Consider the following 12292-nt stretch of genomic DNA (forward strand, 5'->3'; position numbering starts at 1 on the left):
AATAATGCCGAAAAAAGGTTATTTGCATTTTTAGTATAGTATTAAACAAACTTACCTCATTGTGTAGAGTATGAACCTCATTTTACAACGATACAACAATCTCACGTAGAGCGGCTACCTCATCACGTAAAGTAGATACCTCACCACGTAAAATAGATACCTCACCACGTAAAGTAGATACCTCACCACGTAAAGAACCATTGTCATCGCGTAAAACCTCTACCTCACCACGTAAAGACCGTACCTCATCACGCCATGCACCATTGTCGTCACATAAAATATTGACCTCCTCACGCAAAGTATTGACCTCATCACGTAACTCCCCTAACTCATCCCGTAGAGGTGGAGAACATGGAGATAAATGTCGTGGCATCTTTGCCGGTCGCCTATCATGAGGTGATGGTGGAGAAGAGGCTCGATGATGTGATAGAATAGGTGATGGCTCTCGTTGTGGAGGTGATGGCTCTGGGTGTCGAGCTGTAGAATCGTCTCGATCAGGTGATGGCTCTCGAAGTGGGGGGTGCTCATCATCCGTGCCATCAAAAAAACGCTTACTAGCTTTCCACCAATCAGTGGTAAGCTCAACCTCTGTGGGTGTCAACCTCTGTAATGGATAGTTGGCATCCTAACAATATAAAAGCTCAAACAAAGTTAATCGTCTACTAGTAATAACTTGTTTATATATGTTAGTATTTGTGTTAACTTACATCATTCATCATCGTATATGGTAGTAACTCTTCCCAATCCAACAGTCGGATCCTCCTCTAGGAAATAGCCCTAGGAATATCATTTGAATTTTTGATTGCATATGTCTGCATGCTGGGAAAAGCCTCAAATATCCAAATCTACAAACAATATAATATACAAACATTAGTAATTGTTAAATAATTAATTATAATTTGGAAACATTATATAGAAATTCTTACCTTAAAGGCCCAAATAAAGCCTGCCAAAGTGTATTTGGAACCATGGCCACGCAAACATTTTCGTTCCTCAAAGGCAGATGACAACTTTTTCCAGGTAGCTTTCCATAGATATGAACCCCACGGAAACACGTTCCATGCATTTAGGTCATCTACCAATAATATTAGGTCCTCATAAATAGGTTGTTTGGCCTCTTTACCTAAAAAAACGGCATGCAAAACTAATAAAAGGCATACTCGGAAAACATCGAGGTCATCCATCCGAGTAAAACCATCTTTAACAAGTAATCTTTTCAAGTCGTCGACATGTAAACTCGGCTTCGCCTTTTCCAGCTCAGGAAAAACCCGAGATAACCATGATGGGCGGGCGATATGACTAGTGTACTGACCTACTTCATCGTGTCCGAAGCGTAGACCAGTGATTAAGCAAAACTCCTCCCGCCCAAAACAAGTATACGCTGGAGGAAAATGAAACCATATCTTTTCATCACCACGTTGTATCCTCTTGGGTAGATCGTTAGTCATGGTCTGAAGAAACAAATGGGTCAACATAGCATCTCCACCTGGATGTTGTACTTTCAGCCATGGCCCGAAGCAAGTATCCTCAAACAATTTTCTTTGTACAGGTGTAAGCGTCGACGCAATTGTAGTGGCTAGGCTTAATTTATTCCTTAAGGTCAATGAAGCCGAAAAAAATTTCTACAAAAACAATAAAGATACCAAGTTAGATATACCAAAAACTACAAATTATACACTATAAACAGACATGATATTAAACAGTGAAAACAAAGCCAAATATGTTTCAAACTTGCACGGTATTCACCCAAGTCATTATTCTATCATAGTTCACAAAATGCATCAGATAACATTCCAGAAGTAAGCACTTATATAAACATTTAAAAGGACAACATATAGGTTTAGTGCAAGTTCAAGGACAACATAAAGAGTAGTAGTTTATTCTTGAAACTTAAATTCGCAACACTGTGAAGTTAGTATTTGTCTTTGTTTTTTGGTTGAAGTAATGCAATTCATTCAAGTTTCAATTTGCAGAAGAAGAATAGTTTCTGAAACTTAAAATCGCAACGCGAAACTAAAATCGCAACGCAATTTTCATTTTCGCCTTGCGATTTTCATTTTCGTGTTGCGAATTTAAGTTTCAAATAGTCTTCTGCAAATTGAAACTTGAATGAATTGCATTACTTCAACCAAAAGACAAAACAAAGACAAATACTAACTTCACAGGTTAAAGACTAAACAGTTTAGCATTATTGGCAGCAACCGAATGAATTTACTAAGCAATCTAAGTGAAATGGTTAATCTATTATTAAAATTACCAGTAAATTTATCATCAATTTAAATATGAAAATCTAATAATAATACAAAATTTTCAAAATAAAAATAATTAAAAAAACTAACCATCGGTGGTTGATTTTCCATTTCTGACAGTGAATGGTTGTGAGGGTGGCTCTGAGAGATGGAGATAGACGGATTTCGTCGGAGATAGGGACGGATTTCGTCGGCGATGGAGACAGATGTCGCCGTAGAGAGTGAGAGATGGATATGTGACTGAGTTGTGATTTAGGGTTTTAGGTTATGATTTGCGATTATATTGTTTACATTTGTGTTGCGAAATTAATATTGTGTTTCGAATTCAAAAATAAAATTCGCGTTGCGAAAATAAACGCGCATTGTGAATTTGACTTCTGTGTTGCGAATTTGACTTATGTGTTGCGAATTACAAATTCTCGTTGTGATTTACAGATTCGCGTTGCGAATTTGGAAAATCGCAAAGCGAATTCGGAAAATCGCAATGTGATTTACATATTCGCGTTGCGAATTTGGAAACTGAGTTGCGAAATGGGAGTTCGCGTTACGAATTTGTTGGTCATTTTCGCAAATACAAAAAAACTTGGTTAAAATCATATTTATAAGACATTTTCGGTCACTGAAGTTATTTTCTCTTTATCAAGTGAATGGTTCAAACTTCAAAGGTGTTTACAAGTATATTTGGTATTAAAAAAGTTAAAATTTGTCATTAGTCCTTGGATTTTAACGATGCTTGAGATTTAGTCTTTAAACTTAAAATATTTTAAATTTTCTTTTTTCAAAATTTAAAAATTATAGTTCAATTATTAACCTAGTTTGTATAAGGATTAAATCACAAAGTTTGTCAAAAGTGCAGTACAGATAGCATATTTGACCAATAAAAGACCCAGGTTCAAACTCCAAATTGTTTGCATGAAAGAACTAAATTAAAATTCTTTGAATTTATTCCCCTTTGATTCACTGTTTTTCTCGATTTCCAAGTTTTTTTTCACTACTTTTTAAAACGAAGAACTAAAGGACGAAAGTGAAAGAATCTTCATCGCAAACTGAAAAAAAACACTCTCTCGTGAGTACTGCAATTAATCACTGACAAAGAAAGAATTTGCATTTTCTTCAGCAAAAAGTCATGCATGATTCCATTGTTTCAGTGGCAGTGAAAGCATGAATTCAGGAGGGGATTTCAAGCAACAAAATTGAAAACAATGGGGATGTTAACAAAGGGTTCTCTTCATTTTCTGATTTGCTTACTTCTTTCCATGGATTTCTGCATAGGAAACGATGAAGCTTCTTCCATTCAACTCAATGACGATGTTTTTGGCTTGATAGTGTTCAAATCAGATATCAAAGACCCTTCCTCTTATCTTCAATCGTGGAACGAAGATGATAACTCGCCTTGTTCGTGGAGATTCATCAAATGCAATCCAAACAACGGTCGAGTTTCAGAGATTTCTCTTGATAGCTTGGGATTATCAGGGAAGATCGGCAAAGGGCTTCAAAAGTTGGAGTATTTGAAGGTATTATCAGTGTCCCATAACAATTTCAGTGGGACAATTGGTCAAGCATTTGGTGTGCTTCATAAGCTAGAAAGGCTTAATCTTAGTTATAATAATCTCTCAGGATCGATTCCAAGCTCTTTTGTTAACATGAATTCCATTAGATTTCTGGATCTATCTGGGAATTCTTTTTCAGGTTCACTCCCTGATGATTTGTTTCAATCATGTTCATCACTGAGATTTCTGTCTTTAGCTGTGAATTCATTTGAAGGCCAACTTCCAAGCACACTATATAGTTGTTCATATCTGAACAACCTTAATCTTTCCAAAAACCATTTCTCCGGTAACATAGATTTTGTTTCTGGGATTTGGTCGATGAATCGGCTTCGAGCTTTGGATCTTTCTTATAATTCATTTTCTGGGTCAGTTCCTGGAGGTGTTTCAACATTGCCTTACTTGAAAAAGCTCATTTACAGTCTAATGGCTTCACAGGACCAATGCATGCAGATATTGGACTTTGTCTACATCTAAATTCATTGGATTTCAGCCATAATTTGTTCGATGGACCGCTTCCGGATTCTCTCCTGAGGCTAAATTCATTGGTTTTCTTCGGTTTATCGAACAACATGTTTACAAGTGAGTTTCCTCCATGGATTGGTAGCTTGAACAGCTTGGAGTATCTCGATTTCGCGAGTAACAGTTTAACTGGAAGCTTGTCATCATCAATTGGTAATCTCAAAGCTCTAAAATATTTGAGATTGTCAAATAATAAGCTCATTGGTAGCATACCAGCTGGTTTATTTGATCTGGGATTGGAAGTTTTGAATCTTTCCAATAATCGGTTCAATGGTTCGATTCCGAGAGGATCGAGTAGTCTCTTTGAGGCTCTTCGAAACTTGGATCTGTCTAGAAATGACCTTGAAGGAACGATTCCTGCAGAAATGGGGCTTTTTGCCAACATGAGGTACTTGAACTTATCATCAAACAAGCTTCAGTCAAGGATACCACCAGAGCTTGGGTTATTTCCGAACCTGACCGTGCTTGATCTTCGAGACAATACTTTATCCGGCGATGTTCCGGGGGATATATGTGAATCTGGGAGTTTGGTTATTCTTCAATTGGATGGAAATTCATTGAGTGGACCAATTCCGGATGAGATTGGAAACTGTTCATCATTGTACTCATTGTAAGTTTCATCAATCCGTTTCTGTTTATCATATGCTAAGTTTTTATGTCTTGGACTGATGTTATTCGAAACTATATCTTGTTTTTGTAGGACGTTGTCTCACAACAATCTAACCGGTTCAATTCCAAAAATGATTTCGGAATTGTCCGAGCTTAAGATTCTCAAACTCGAGTTCAACGAACTAAGTGGAGAAATACCGAAAGAGTTCGGAATGTTGGAAAATCTTCTTGCTGTCAATGTATCATATAATCAACTTATAGGCAGGCTTCCCGTAGGAGGCATATTTCCAAGCTTGGATCAAAGTGCTTTGCAGGGAAATCTGGGAATTTGTTCACCATTGTTGAAAGGACCATGCAAGTTGAATGTGCCGAAACCTTTAGTTCTTGATCCGGATGCTTACAACGGTCAAATGGGTGGCCAGAGGCGAAGAAACGAGTCCGCAAATCCGATAAGATTCCATCATCGTATCTCCCTTAGTATTTCTGCAATGGTTGCGATTTCAGCGGCTGTTCTGATTGTAGCCGGGGTGATAATTATAAGCCTCTTAAATGTTTCAGTCCGAAGGAGACTCGAATTCGTGGAGACTGCACAGGAAAGCATGTGTTCGAGTTCAACTAGATCCGGAAGTCCACCAGCAGGCAAACTCATTCTGTTCAATTCGAAGCTATCGACTAATGGTATTGGCGATCCGGAAATCCTCAACAAAGCTGCAAAGATCGGTGGAGGAGTATTCGGAACCGTTTACATGGTCTCATTGAGTCCTCAAGGAAGATTTGTGGCAATCAAAAAGCTTGCGACGTCGAACTTGATCCAGTATCCAGACGATTTCGATCGAGAAGTTCGAGTTCTCGGAAAAGCAAGGCACCCGAATTTGATATCACTGGAAGGATACTATTGGACGCCGCAAACTCAGCTTCTAATAACAGAGTACGCAACTAACGGGAACTTGCAAACAAAGCTCCATGAAAGATCTGGTTCAGCCCCACCACTTTCTTGGTCCAACAGGTTCAAGATAATCCTCGGAACAGCCAAGGGGCTGGCTCACTTGCACCATTCCTTCAGGCCACCAATAATTCATTACAACATAAAACCGAGTAACATCCTCCTCGACGAGGACTACAATCCGAAGATCTCAGATTTCGGATTAGCAAGGCTGTTAACGAAGCTCGAAAAACATGTCATCAGCAACAGGTTCCAGAGTGCAGTAGGATACGTAGCACCAGAGCTAGCATGTCAAAGCTTGAGGGTCAATGAGAAGTGTGATGTATTCGGTTTCGGAGTGTTGATCTTGGAGCTCGTGACGGGACGAAGGCCGGTCGAGTACGGGGAGGATAGCGTCATGATAATGAGCAATCACGTTCGGGTCTCGGTAGAGCAAGGGAATGTGTTGGATTGTGTTGATCTAAGTATGGGGGATTATCCGGAAGATGAAGTGTTTCCCGTGCTGAAATTGGCATTGGTTTGCACCTCTCAGATACCTTCAAGTAGGCCTTCAATGGCGGAAGTGGTTCAAATACTTCAAGTTATCAAAACTTCCGTTCCACAAAGATTGTGAAAATTTGACGACATTTCTATCATCGGTTATTGGAATTGTTCTTTTACTTCGTACATTCCAACTTTTTGGGGCTTTGGTTTACGAAAAATATTATTATAAGACGTTTAAGAGTATTTCTTCCCGGGATAATGAAATATTCCCTATAGTAGTAATTTTGGGATCCTTTTCTGGTAATATCTTTTTCTCTCTTTTCTTAGGTATTAGATAATTCTCTCCATTGATCAATAATACCCCTGCAATATTATATTTGTTCCAAACTTCTTGTATGTAACTACATGAGTATAAATCCATTTTTTAATGGTTTCATATTTATTTAGTATTTATTATAAAATAATATGATGCATATAAAATAAAAATTAAAATATATTAAAATATTATTTTATTTTGATTATTTATTTTATATACATTTTATTCAAATTTTATTTTTTATTCTGTTTTATTACATTTATTTTTTAAGACTAATTTTTATAAATATATATTATATTTTTTATGTTTTCTATTAATTTTGTCAAATAATTTAATATGATATTTCATTATACAACTCATAAATGTAGTATGAATAAAATAAAAAAAATGTATCAATTAACACATACTTACATCAGTGTAAGTACATACATATCTCAATAATCAATATATTAGTATCTAAAAATAAATACATAATTATATTGGTGTAAATATGTTTGTATATTTTCAAAAAAAAATAAAAAATATATATTAAAGTATTTATGTACAAATTTTATTAAAAATATATATGAATTTGAAATAATAATTTTTTATGAACTTTTATGTAAATATTTTAACTTTAATATTGAGAATTCAACTTGTTAAAAAAGAAAATATATTTCAAGGATAATTTAGTAAAATATATATTTTTCTATCTTATATTCCTTCAACCAAACACTATAATCTTACATTGTAATACAACATTTCTAGTAATATGCTAATTAATATAACATTTCGATAATCTTATTTCCAAAAGTAATCTTATATTCTGAGAACCAACGATCTCTTAATATTTTTTTCTGCATTGATCACGGATGAAAAGAGATTGAGGCAGTACTCAAAAATTTTAAATTATTATATAATTTATATATCTTTTATTCATAATTTATTTTCTTATATTTTATTAAAATTCAAATTTGTAAGGCTAACCAGAAAAGATTATGACACCATCATAATATTTTTAATATATTTTTAATATAGATCCAAATTACTCACTTGAAATTAAATATTGATATATATATAAAAACTAATTTACTTTTTAATATTTTTAATAATTTAACCGTAAAATTTTAATTTTTAATTTTCAATGGGTAAGTTGTAGTCGTTAACTGAATTTTTAGTTTTCAACGGGGAAGTTGTAGTTAACTCACCGTAAGTTATAACATTACATTTTTCAAAAAAAAAATATCAAAATTATTATTAACATTACATTTTTGTTTCATTTAATCATATAATTTAAAAATTAACGATGATGCTAATATGTCAACATAAGATAATACATCATTGAAATTTTTAAAAAAAAATATCACACAAGTAAATCTGTTAATTTTAATGACAAAAAAAACTAACAATGCATTGCAAAAACTTTTAGCTAATCCAGACCGCACATTGCATATTCCATACCTGCAAACATTGCAGGAGGCGATGTTGCGAGGTTTCCCGATCAGTTATCATGCAACGACTTCATTAAATACATTCTGTTGAAGCTCTGCCCAGCCACACTGCAAAATGATTTAAACAATGGTAAGTTACTGAAGAAATTAAGATTGCGATCAATATCTCGACATTTACACTTTTGCGAACCCTCTTCCCACCACATTTCATTTAGATAAAGATCAGAGACCACAATACTTCATATCCAAAGAAATTATATTATAGGATATTTCTTGGCATTTCTTCTTGGGTCTGAATTTTTTAATAGTACATAAATGCAAAGTACAACCCGGACTTTAGTTCAATTTGTTCGTGCAGACGGTAGATTTGGGGTTTGAATCCCAGTAATACTTTCTATATCCCCAGGTTACAGCCTCGAGGTAGAAGACAATACAACGCACAAGGTAGCATTCGTAATCAGTTATATGATTCCAACACGATTACAAGAACCGAGATGATTGAAGAAGCAAATCAATATGAAATTGCATAATTTAAACGTCAAGGACACAGTAAGTAAATGAACAACACCATTATAAAAGGAGTTGTCGAGGGAAATCAACAGAGGCAATTTTTTGGTTATGTTACACTAGGCAGTGATTCATGTCTAAAAGGAATTACAAGTGAAAATAAAAACTAGAGATACAAGTCGAAAATAAAAACTGTGGGAGATTTTGTTATATCAGGCTATCCAGAAAAAAGGGTAAGATCGAGAATAGACAACATACCCGTTGATTTGGTTGCAATAATTAGCAATTTGGTTTGTTATGAGAAAGCTCTCCAATCGTGAAGGCTCAGGGATTGGCTTGAAGATGGGATTTGTGGGGTCCTCCTCAGGCAATGGTTCCTCCCCAGCCGCCTTTCGTGCCATGTTCTCGGACCTACAGTTACAAAAGAGACAAAATACATAAACTTTAGTGAACTAAGAAAACAAAAGCACAATAAGAAGACTTTTCACACAACAAAATCTACTTCATCCAAAAGGTAAAAGGGAGGCAGCTTCAAACTTCTTAATTATTACCCTTGAAATCCTTAAGAAATATGAGGAATTCAACCAATTCTACTAGAAAACTTCTTGTTGTGCCCCAGAATTTTTAGATCATCATAACTGGAAACCAATTTTGTTAACTCCTTTTCTGTTCCTCTTCCTAGGAAGATATTTTTTCTAAGTTATCCATGTACTTGGAAGGTCCTAGATGGTCTTTCAAGGAAAATAAAGAGTCAAGTAGCATAGGGATCAAGTACACTACCTTCTTTTCTGAAACCATGCCTGTTGCTGGGATTGTTGACGTGACAAGTTCCTGTAGTAAAATTGGAACTGCAGAGAGAGAGAGAATGGCAATTTATGTTAAACAAAAAATAGCAGCAATGATATCAGTGCAATATCAGAGAAACGGGAATACATGCCTTCTGTTGTTCCATGGACAAATCATCCATGCATTCAATCAAAAATTCCATATTCCTCTCCATGTAAGGATTACTTGAAAATTGCAGACGGTCATAATCACACTAAAATGGAGAAGTACAGTTAGAAGGAAAACTTCACAGATACAAAGTCTTCTACCAAAAAAATTATATTTCACCTGAGTGACTGGTGTGTCAGATTCCAGCTCTGTCATAAAAGCACTGATAAGAGCAGAATTTGAGACTTTGATCTGCAGTACAAAAGCACCACAAACATTAACACGAAAGAGGGAACCATGATTGGTTACATTGAAAATACACTAGCTTATCAGAGATATTTCAAGTATTATACAAGAAAATTGTGGAAAATCCTCAATATTCCACACTGAACCTTGTAGGCTTCTTTTTATATCACATTCTAACACTGCTGAAATAATTGATTATTCATTGTATGTAGAGTATCTACGATATCATAATGAAGGAAAATGTGGTTGCAATGATGGATTATATTACTTCTTCAAAATAGTACAGTCAAGGAAGTAGAAACTTACAGGAATTTCCTCAAAAATATCCACCCATGACAAGTTTTTCTCCCTCAACCTATAACAGTGAAAGAGACAATCAATATGAGAGCACACAATTCATATTCCTAAAATTTTGACAGCAAGGGGAAGTCATACTTCTCTCCAGTAAAGTTATTAGTCCGATAAAGTTCCATAAAGGAATCAGATAGCTTCAAAGCTTTGAGAGCCAAGACGCCTTGATTAGACCTTGAAGGTCGTAGATAATGCACACACACCTCCTTATATTCTCCTGCACAGTTTAACAATTAAGCAGGTAAATAACTGAAGAACTAAACTTTGACAAGTGAATTTATATGGAAAGGCACACAAGCCTATCACTTCAAACAAACAAACATAGAATGGTGAGATAACTCATGTTCATCACACATTCATTGCCACCAAATAATGTTAAAAATGCTTCCTTTACCTGATAATTCATAAAGGTCTCAATGAGCTCAACTGTCTGATATGAACCCAAAATCGTTGATTGGTACCTGAAAATATGCAAGGCAAAGATTACCACATGAAACAGAAACTCAGAGTACATAACCATTAACCAAAGTACAAATCACTAGAATAAATATACCAATTAAGATACTATGCATACAGTAAGATTGGTTTCAAGTTTCAACATTGGTTATTAACAGTATATGAATTACGAATAACTTAAAATCATAAAAAAATCGTCACGATTCCTAATTCCTCAAGTATCTAGGGCAACATCCATCAACTACTACAAAATGTCAGTCTCAGCTCCAATAGCAGTGTATCTAGTAGTTAAACTACAAATATATAAATATATATATACACACACAACTTTCCATATGCTAAAAAGGTCGAGACATTAGTACATTACCATCCAACAGTGTTATTATCAACATTAACCTCCCTCAGGCATCTCATCATCTCGAGCTGATAATTAGCTCCATCAGCTTCAATCTCCTCGTCCTCCTCGCGGATCTATCCCAATCATTAAAACATTCCAATTTAAAACAAAAACATATCAACAAAATTCAAAAGGGGGGGAAATTTAAAAGAAGATCAGCGAAATTACCGGGAAAGGGAAACAGTTAGTAACCTCAAGGACGCTGCCAACATCTAAACCGAGAAGCTGGCCGGTAACCAGAGCAGGTGAAAATTCCTTGCAGTGCTTGATTATTTTTAATATGACCTAAAAATTCAAAAATTCATCGATAAGAAAAAATATATAAAACAAAAGAGAGAAGAGAACGAAATAGAGGGAACGGATGAATACCAGGCCTTCGATCTGGACAACTCGGAGAGGCGAAACGACCTCTTCCGTGGCTGCAACTTGAAGGAAAGACCTTGCCGTTGAACTCGCTGCCATTGTTGAACGTTAGTAAAATAAGCTACGGGGAAACGACGACGACAACAATAGCAGAGAAGGGAAACCCTAGTTTTTGCTTTGTTTTTTATTTGATTTGAAATATTGGACTTATAAGTGGTATTGGGCTATTGGAGTTTGGGTTGAATTATGAACTTATTATTGAATTGGATTATTTAATTGAGTTTTAGTTTTTTTCAATATTTTAATTTGTTTATTGTTATTATCAATTTTATTACTGAATTATGAAATGTTTTAATTCTAACATTCATCTTTTAATTTAATTTATATTTTTTATAGTCACTCTAGACACCGATGAACTTGTCTTATTATCCTCTATTACTTTGTTTGCTTAGATTTTCTCAAAATTTATTTAAAACTCATGAAATTTTAAATGTAAAAAATATATTATTTCGAGGAGGGGTTGAGGCTTTTTCAGATTTGAGGAATTTGGGGTGTTTGTTTGAAAATTTGAATGGTTTGAAGCATTATTTTACTAAGATAAACAACATACATAAAATTAGTCTTATCGAACAATTGTCATAGAAGATAAGAGTATTAGAACGTTGAACCATTAGCTGAATTTTCGTTTTTTTAGTTGATATTATGAAAAACCAATTTGAGGAGAAGAATGATGAGTGAAATATGAACATACTAGCATTGATTTTGTTGCAAATAATGTTTGATGATGAACGATGTTTGAGTTACAACAATGACCGAAGGAGTTGATGATTGTTTTATAAGGACTAATGAGATGTAAACTAAAGTTCGATGTCTAAAAGTGGAACGTTTTAAAGTTTAGTGACAACATCGATACACAAATTAAAGTCCACTAAAAAAACAA

At 34.8% G+C, this 12292-nt stretch overlaps 2 pseudogenes; one reads left to right on the forward strand and one right to left on the reverse strand.

Moving 5' to 3' along the window:
• The first annotated feature begins 3327 nt into the window (after nt 1-3327).
• On the forward strand, nt 3328-6534 carry LOC120137183 (annotated as a pseudogene).
• A 1543-nt stretch (nt 6535-8077) lies between these two features.
• LOC120137116 lies at nt 8078-11505 on the reverse strand (annotated as a pseudogene).
• Nucleotides 11506-12292: the final 787 nt, after the last annotated feature.

This window comes from Hibiscus syriacus, unplaced genomic scaffold, assembly GCF_006381635.1.
Source record: "Hibiscus syriacus cultivar Baekdansim isolate YM2019G1 unplaced genomic scaffold, ASM638163v2 tig00110652_pilon, whole genome shotgun sequence".
NCBI lineage: Eukaryota > Viridiplantae > Streptophyta > Magnoliopsida > Malvales > Malvaceae > Hibiscus > Hibiscus syriacus.